We start from the raw sequence: 9,919 nt of genomic DNA on the forward strand, positions 1-9,919 counted from the left end.
ATACCATTGTGTCTGTTCCCTTTCTCCTCCTTCATAAATCACCTATCACTACAAACTGGTGTTTGCTTTGTTAGAAAAGCTAAGGATGATCTGCATGTCTGGTATACCGAAATATTTAGGATACTTCCTCATGAACGATTAGCTGCAGTCCTCAGGGGCAACCTTTTATTTCTGAAAATTTGGAGACCATTCGTAGAACATCTGCCTCCCGAACTCACAGATACTATCTTAAACAGTCATTACTCCTTAGAAGGGAAATCCCCTCTAAGACCAGATAGCTAGATAGTGTAAGTGGGAACATAACGATGTGAACTACAATGAATGCAATCAGCACAGCCCTGTTTTAATAAATAGTAAAGTATGTGGCTTTTTGTTTTTCTGTCTCTCTCTTTTGAAGCGTTCCTTTTACTTTTTGTGAGGATGGCCTTGTTTTGTTTGGGATGGGGAGTTATATGTATTTACTTATTTTCATGGTACCACATAATCACTGATCAGTGGTCACAGAAAGTAAAAAATCACTTATTTCTCAAACATTTGTGTGAAGTATGTGTGTACGTCAGAGTAATTAGTTGAACTAATTAATGTGTTGAATTACAGTAAACAACATGATTTCTAAGATAACAAGAAATGACTGTAATATTACCGATTTTTGCCATTTTTAATAAAACATTGTGTCTGTTTATAGTGTTTATTTTCAGAATTTAACATATTAAGGCAAATAAATATAAATTGTGCTCTGAAATTTCCAGAAAATGCCATATTAATGCATTAAAATTGGTAATATTACTGAGTCAGGAGGACAAAGAAATATGCTAAAAGTATTTTGGACCACTTCATATGTCTTTTACATATTAACGTCACATGCACCGGCTTAAAAAGAAGGTCAGACATGTTTACATTTCAAATCAACATTATACTGATTAAGATTTGATGACATCCTTGGATGACACAACCTTCACCAAGTTTAGCAAAGGGGTGCAAAAGACAAGCAGTGTTTCAAAATGCTCCTCCACACATTGCATGCATTGAAACATTTCCACCAGAGGGGTCTCCAGATCCCCCAATCTTACATAGTGTAACTCTAACTTTGTTCTCTGTAGAGAAATTTTAGAAATTAGAAAATGAATAGAACATGTTATTTGACCTAATATGTTTACAATGAATGTGGCCCATCTGCAACATTTACTCAGACCCCACTACCCCATCCATCAGTGGAAAAAGATAATTATATGACCACTGTTGGCCAGGCACTATTTGTATTAGTAGTCTCGAGTCTACTCACTAAATTTGTGGTAACTCAATCTTGGCCACTTCCACCTCTTCAGCCTGTTAGGCTCTGTAGGCAAATTGTCAGTTTATTAGTTGCCTACACTCACTGACCATTTGGGTGGAGGACCACTCTCAACCCTGACACTGACATCGTAGTGTTTGTTGTCATTGTGCTTTTCCTGAGGTTGTTAAATGCAATATTATTGACCGCACCATCTTGTAGATGTAGAGTTACTGACCACAGAGGCACTCTTGGCTGAACAGTGTTGGGTTGTATAAGCGGTGACAGTGACATATTTATGAAAAAAAAAGAAAAAAAGAAAAACAGTAACGTCACTGAGCTCGCTAATACGCTAACACAGCATTACGCGCGAGTGTCAGTTCTATTCTGAGAATGACCCACACTCAAATGGTCATTGAATGTGGACAGAGTCAAACGGAACTGATGAAAAAGGAGTGTCCAAGTTTGAGATTCAAAATTATGAAAATAGTGACTAATAATGGAAACACAAAATATTTTTTAATTAATAACAATCATTATAATAATACATGAAACCCTGGACAAAATGGTCTTACTATTATATACATAGATATCTACATTCAATTTCTGCATACAGCTACTGAAGGACAGAAGCCAAATGTTTACAGTAAACTGCCATTATGACAATTTCATCATTATTTACGATGACCCTGCAAATGAGGCATGTTTTTCTCTCTTATTTATTCTATCTGTGCTCTCAGGCAAAGGTGCTTCAGACTTTCCACCTTCACAGAGACACACTAACTTCCTGTGTAAGTTTCTAACTAAAGTCAACATGGATCCAACCCCCAACACACACACAACTCCCACCACCTCGCTTAGTGTCACGATGCCTTAGGCAATCATTACTAAGCATGATGAAATCACAATGTGCTGTTTTCGTCTTTTTCTACACACTAATCTGTTTGTCCTTCTCTGTTTTATAGGTCTACACCAAGATAAGCCCGTATGAAGCTGCCCTGCACAGCTACAGATTTTTATCAGCATCTACAATCACTTTTTCTGCCACCTCTCCACTGGAAAAAAAAAGGTTTCACATATTTCTCACACACAAACTGACAGTCTGGTGGGTGTTTATATGTCAGCATGTGTCTCAGAAATGAATTGAGGTATTAACTGGACGTTTAAAACATTAGCTGCCTTTCAGGAAGAAGATTGTATGTTTAAGACTGAGTTCTGATGGTAATTACTTATTTTATGAAAACTGAAAAAAAATTAAGCTTTTTTTACTGTTCACAAGTTCACTCACTCCCTATAAAGTATCTGTCTTCTCTCTTACGCCCTACTGAAGAAGCTTGTTTTAGGGCACTTATTCCAATGTGCTAGGCCTTTATTTATGGTTTATCCTGCATAATACATGGCATTTTAATTTTGAGAATCTTTCATTTACATCATTCCCCCCTTTCGCGACAAATAGTCGCGAACCATACATCTTCTGTGTTTCTATATGCTTATAATAGCTATCAAGTGATAAAATGTTTCTGTTTGTGATTCTTGTATAAATGTTTCTGTTGATACATGTGTCTGTTTCTAAATACTGTTTACTACTGATCTGAATACTGTTTACTACTGATCTGAATACTGTTTACTACATCTTACATCATTCCTCCCAAATACATCTACCTTCCCAAGTCTGCTAAAAAGGAAAGAAAATCAGTATATTGTATGATATTACAGGAAGCTAGTAATATGTCAGTACACAATCCAAATCGGATGGAAATAACAAATTTGGATTAGCTGGTAATGGACATCCTGTCCTGGGAGACTTAAAGAGTCAGTCAGGAGAGTGGCCGGCACAGCATGTGCTTTAGCCAAATTCTCGTCCCACGCTAGTCCTCACAAGGATAGCGTACACAGAACTCAATCCCCATTCTCAGGGGCAGATGGCATGCTTCAGCCGAATTGTCAGTCACCCGAGCCCACACGCTCATGTCAAACTGCTCAGGCCTATAGCCTTTTCTTCATACCCGAAACCAGTCTTTTAGTGTTAAACAACAATATGCCAATTAAACCAAATACAGCTTCCTATCATCTATCATACAACACAGATCTCTATGAGTACATATGTATATGGTGTAAATATTGCAGCAAAGCTTAACAACCCTTGTTTCTAAAAAACAAAAATGGTACTTGCAATGGCATTACATGCATGGATGAAAATAAGTACATATGGATAACATATTGAATAACATGAGAGTAAAATAAGGTCATGATTAAATGATTGTCCATAAATGATTATCCAGGCATTGTCCTCTTCTGCCCATTGTGATATTACACCACGTAGATGGGCACGTTGCTGGCACAAGGGAGAGGTTACCAGCACATCACCTTGGTCAGTTAAGATGGGTTGCTATGGATGACAGGTCGAACGCGACAGGTCAAACGAACAGTCTCAGGTCGTTCAAGAGGCACTTCGGCACGGATCATAGTGTACTGTCCAGTAAGGTTGGAAAAGATTTTTTCCACCATGCTGCAAACGAATGGTACCACACAACAACCCAACACACACAAAATCACAAGGAAAATCAACAATACCAATCCTAGCCTAATTAAAATAGCTTTCAATTGACCTGAAAATATCCAATTAAACCATCCCTCCCCAGGGGCCTGTCCTTTTGTGTTGGATATATGCTCATCTCTTAAATCTTTTAGTTGTCTCATAATTTTTGTGAAATTACCCTCTTCTGCAGTATGCATTGGAATGTATGTACAACACTCATCACCAAACAAAACACACACACCATCATCTGGGGCTCACATGAAATCAATAGCAAACCTGTTTTGCATTGCCATTCTGGACATAGCATCTAGTTGTTGTCCCAATACTTCCAAGGTAGCAATTGTGTAATTCATAAATCTTTGTTGGTTGTACCAAATGTAGTTGATCCACTGAGCATTCTTATAATTTTGAAACCATGGAAGGAATGCAACCCGATTTTCAATACTGCTATGAGACATTGCCAAATGTTCAAGTGGAATATCAGTTGGAACACTGGAGTATGTAAGAGTAGGTTTTTCCAAAACTGTGTGCTTGTCCTTGAGCCAATTTGAGGATACATCCCTTTTACCTCGAGCTAAAGGAATGTCCATGGGCAGAAGCACAACTTTGCCAGAAAGTGTGATTGGAGCACAACATCCCTTCCATGTGGGAGCTAGAAATTGTGACAGTTGTTTACCATCTGCACAAACCCAAAACATGTCAGCTATTGGAACTGTTCCTGCAGTGAGATCTATGTCTAACATTTGTTTGTCATTATTTAATTCCCACCCTGTGGCATTTATCTGACATGTACATCTATTGGCAATCCCTACATGTGTGTAATCATAATGGTGACAGAAACAATATGGATAATGCAAACCATCATCTTGAACCATTGGGGGAGGAGAAGTAATGGGCTTGTATAACATGGAGTAATTATGGGAGCGCTTGGAATTAAAATGAACCTCCATGCTCCACAGTAGACAATGCAATGGACATGAAACAGTTGTGTTAACGCAATCAGTTAGTCCTCCCAATGGAATGACAGATGGAACTCCTTTCTTTGCATAACATGCTATGCAATCTGTGGCAATGCTTGTTTGAGCAGTGAATTGTAAGTATTGATATAACATGTTTTGAGTAGCATACACAGTAACTACCTCGCTTTTGGCCTCATGATCAATATTGGGTGTCGACGTGTTAGAACTCTAAGTCATAGAGTTCTCGAGCTTGCCATTTGTGAATGACAGCCCTACGTGAATGATTAAGGTGAATTTTCTCATAACACATGAGTGAGTTACAGTATGTTCTAACTGTAAGTATCATTGGGCCATTGCACTGTGAGTTTTTAGGAAGTCCAGTGGAGTGGAACTTCCCTCTTGTGTCTGTGATGGAAACATTGTCTCCCACATTTCTGAATTTGACATGATAGTCTTGTGTAGTTTCAGAGCTTCCAAAATGATGTATGTGATGTATGAGTACTAGAGCCATGGCACATTTTATCATATGAGTCTGTCCTGCAGGTGCTACTAAGGCGGGATTGATACAATTTGGTTCTTGTGTGCAATTGGAAAATCCTGGATAGGCCACAGAAATTTTAGAACGATGAAAGCTTTTAGTGTCATTCCTGGTCAATGTCCACTCGTGATGCACCATATACTGACCCTCTGTAAGTGGTAAGCGTATTGACTCACCCCAACGTTGGCTATTTATTGGGCAGTATCGCTCACACTATGTAATCAGTCAGATTCCAAGTTTGACGAAGTAAGGAATAATCTAAAGTCGTGATCGCTTGTTTCTGTCTTTTGTTCGCTAAGAGTTTTGGGTTGGAGACTAGGTCTGTGTTGCATTCGGATGTGTCCTGTGTCATGGGCGTGTCGGTGCAGTTTATTATCTCATTTGGATTGTCAGTGTGTGAAACGGTTGCAGACAAAATTATTGTCACAATGATGACAGACAATAACATTAACACACATATGGTACCTCTCAGTCCACAGAGTCCTGGATGTCGGAATGGGTGCCAAGCCAACATTTTGTTAGTTTGTTCAGTGTTAGGTCAAAATCACTTGTTCAATCTGTGATTGTATTCAATACTGTCAATACCTGCTCTGTAGAGGCGGTGCTAGGCTCACACCTCAATTGTGAGACAGGAAAATAGTCGGTCTGGAGGGCTGTTTATCAACTGTAGGCCAGACTCTTAACTTACGTTACTCAGAGTCATCATCGTCTGGTGGTGTTGCTCTGGTGATGCTACATGTGATTGGCCGTGAAACACCACTCGGTCCTGCTACTGCCTGGTCCCCTGCTCCTGAGTCTTCAGCAATGTGTGGCTGCTGCTGATCTGGTCCCGCTGATGTCACAGGTCTCAGCAGATCTGGAGCTCTGGAACAGTGGTTAAGATGTATCCAAACCTTATGACCTTTTACCTTGACAGCTGTGGGCGTAGCTAGGATCACCTCAAACAGTCCTTCATGTCTTGGTTCACTCCAGCCTCTCTTAAAGGTCTTGACGTACACGTAGTCGCCAGGAAGCACTTCCTTCAGACGTTCGTCGTCGATGGTGGAGGTTCTCCCCTCGGTGGCACCTTTCACCTGGGTGAAGATTTCTTTGTGGATTTTTGTCAGACATTTGACATACTCTTGCAGTTCACTTTGCAATTGTTCAAGGTTTGGACCATGGGTAGGTCCACGCAAGTAAGTTACTGGCATGGGACGACCCGTTAACATTTCGTGAGGAGTCAGGTGAGGGGTCCTGTTGGTTGACATTCTCATGCTCATTAGGGCTAATTGTAGTGCATCTAGCCAATTGATTTTTTGGCCGCTGTCAGCCATGATTTGTGCAATTTTTGCATGTATGATCCCATTCTGCCTCTCTACCTTGCCCTGCGATTGAGGATGATAAACACATCCTAATCGTCGTTTGATTCTCAATGCTTGTGCATTTTCTGTTTCACAAAGTGTTGACCATTGTCTGAGCTTATTTTATCGGGTATGCCAAATCTTGGTATGACCTCCCTCAACAGAAATCTGGCTGCTGCATCAGCAGTTTCCCTAGTTGTTGCTTGGGCCTCAATCCAACAACTGAAAACATCTACCACCACTAAGATGTATCTATACTTGCCTACCGGCTTCCCCATTTCCATATAGTCCATCATATAGTCCTCCAGTCATTTGTATTTCAGCACTATGCCATCCCGATTTTGATAAGATACATACCAGTGTTTATTACCTCAGGGGCATACGCTGGGGGTCTGTCACTGTCTGTTTGGCTATTCTCTGTGAGTTTTTCTTTAGCCTTCTCATCACTACTCTCTTTTATTTCTCCAGTCTTATTTTGCATTGATTCCTGTTGGTATCCCTTTTCTTTCTCTTTAAGTATCACTACATGGTTTTCAAAGGCCTGTAGTATAGCCAAACTGCGTAATTTCTTTTCTTGTTGTGCTGATGTTTGAGTCAATTTCTTTTCCTCTATCTCCCGTATTATTTGACATAATTCCTCATCAAATGTACCCCTAAGGGGCCACTGCTTCTCAGTTTTTGCTGTTTGTTTGTTCCAACGCTTCATGCATTAATTCAATTCTGCTCTGGTCCCAACCCCTTCTGACAGCATTAAACTAAAAGGTGTGATTTCTGTCTTTTCCAATTTCGCTAATTTATTCCCCATGACAAAATTTGTTTTATTTCTTTCACTATTTTAATGTATGACTTGGCTGCACTATGACTGCTCTATGGGTGTGAATGGTCTCTATGATCAGTGTAGCCTGTGTGTGTGTGTGAGCGGGCGAAGGCACTTCCCTCAATCTGCTTCTTGTGGCCCCTCCCCTCTCTCTTTCTCCTGTGTCTGTGTGCTGGTGTCGTCCTCCTTGTCTGCCACACCCCTGCTCAGCTTTACTTGTCTCTCCTGCGAACACACAAGTCTGCTAAACACAAAATATATTATTTTCTTGTGAATTTTAACTTTCCAGATTTTACTAAGTGTGTATATTCTAAATACTACCAGACATGCTACAGTCAAGTCCCGTCTAGTCCTTTCACTTCAAATCCCATTTTGTCTCACCACTTCCACATTATACATCCCTGGGGATGTATGTCTGTGGGTTGGTCTAGGGTTAAACACTGCCCCTTCGTTCCATTGCAGTATTACTACCAACTTTTTGAGCGTGACATTCTTTTGTTTTGGCAGCTCATGGTCATAACCTGGTCCAAATGGATTAATTCTGTCAACAAGGGGTGAGGTAGCTCTCCCTCTCTCCCAGAAAACCTCCCTTTTTTCTAAGGCCAATCTTGCAGACAATTCCCTACATTGTCTATGTTCAGCGTCCTCCAGCCGTATGGGCTCAAACCGGCCCCGTGGCAGCAGTTCTAGGCCCAGAGTAGCCTCTAGCATCACTCTGCTTGGTAACAGTGCATTTATTATCGGTGCCAACAGGTCTTTTTTCCAAATCATTTTTATTCTGTCTGTCAGTCTCAAGTGTGGGAAGGTGATTTCTGCCAGATCCAAAGTATGAAATTCTGTTAATTGCCATAATTTACTGTTAATCAATTCTGTAGACTTAGAATTTTTTTTCCCTGTCCTGTCTTTGTAAATTCTTTCAAGCCAAAAATGAGTCCGAATTCCCTGTGTCTCAATCATAAGGTCTGCATCCATAATGGACAATTTTCGTTATGGTTTACACCTTCAAGCCGCACCTTCAAACCACTCCCTGCTTGGCTGTCAACCACTTTGCTCAACCAGGGCTTGCTGGAATAAATCAGATTGTCTCTGTTCCAGAACTCAATCAACTTCCACACGCTTGGCTGCCAGATACTTAACACCGCATTCGTTGTTTTATCTTTAATATGAACTGTACCAACAGCAATGATCGGGAGGTCTTATATGTTATGCAGTTCCTAGGTGTAACGAACTCTATTCCCAACATTGCAAGGAAATCTTAACATTTCATCCGCCTTTTCCCTTCAATCAAAGCCCTAATACCATCAGTCAGCAATTTGTCAGTTGTCAACAATCTACAAAGCAATAGCTTACTGTGACACAGAAATGCCCGCAATAATTCAATCAATATAGCCTTCTAACTGTTTAGTTGTCTTTATAATTTCTGTTCCTTGCCTTTTCACAAATATCCACCTGATTACAACCCTTCTGAAATTGTTTAATGTTTTTACTGTTGCTTCACAATATACCGTTAGTCTTACTTGCTTAGTTTTTAGTTGTGGCTGCATATTAGACAAATGACAAACAAGACAAACAACATTTATCTCTCAGCGCTTTTTCACTTTTTCTCTGTTTCTCTTTACTCTTGTGCACTTTATCTTTGTTTCACTGAGCTCTTTTTTAATCCTTACTTTTTATACAGCTGGGGTTTTCTGGTAGTTTTCTATTACACACAACACAAATTTTTATTAGACTGAGGTCTTGTCCTAGTTCTCACGCAGTACACCTCCTTACTTTCCTCACACACTGCAGTTATGTAAGTTCAGTCGAGAGGTTCACCAAGACCATCAGACTTGTTTTTATTTTTAGACTTTTTCTATCCGACTGGGTTTTCACAACTATTACTCCTTTTTTGTACATTTTTATCATGCAGTTCTTCCTCCAACGAGTCTTCTGTTTAGTTATGCATAAGCAATCATCAACACTTTTAATCATACCAGTACATAGCTTTCAAACACATTGCATTTCAATCTTTGTGGTGGAGAGATACAAGACCCATCAATATGCAGAATTTATATGAAAAAGGCTCTGCTTACCTCAATATAGGGTGCACGTGCAATGAGCGTTGTTTTCTCTCGTCCACAAAATGAATGCAACGGCCTGATGCTACTGATTTTTGGCCTTGAAAGGTTCACAAGTTCACTCACTCCCTATAAAGTATCTGTCTTCTCTCTTACGCCCTACTGAGGAAGCTTGTTTTAGGGCACTTACTCCAACGTGCTAGGCCTTTATTTATGGTTTATCCTGCATAATACATGGCATTTTAATTTTGAGAATCTTTCATTTACATCATGACTCTGAGGGGTTGTGGTCTGCTTTAAGAAAGCCACTTCCTCCAGCTCCACTCTCTAGTGTATCTGTTCAGTTGACATCTAATTATACGCAGCGCTGAGAATAAAACAGCTGTCACAGTGACTACT

At 40.0% G+C, this 9,919-nt stretch overlaps 1 long non-coding RNA gene across 1 annotated transcript; it reads right to left on the bottom strand.

Annotated features, from left to right (window-relative positions):
• Positions 1–2,618: 2,618 nt before the first annotated feature.
• Positions 2,619–9,677, bottom strand: LOC108423883. Its single transcript, XR_001857588.2, has 2 exons — positions 9,536–9,677; positions 2,619–7,688 (listed from the first exon to the last, which is right to left on the bottom strand). It is a non-coding gene; the product is annotated as an uncharacterized LOC108423883 (long non-coding RNA).
• Between the last annotated feature and the right edge of the window lie 242 nt (positions 9,678–9,919).

Source organism: Pygocentrus nattereri, chromosome 6 (assembly GCF_015220715.1).
Source record: "Pygocentrus nattereri isolate fPygNat1 chromosome 6, fPygNat1.pri, whole genome shotgun sequence".
Lineage (NCBI taxonomy): Eukaryota > Metazoa > Chordata > Actinopteri > Characiformes > Serrasalmidae > Pygocentrus > Pygocentrus nattereri.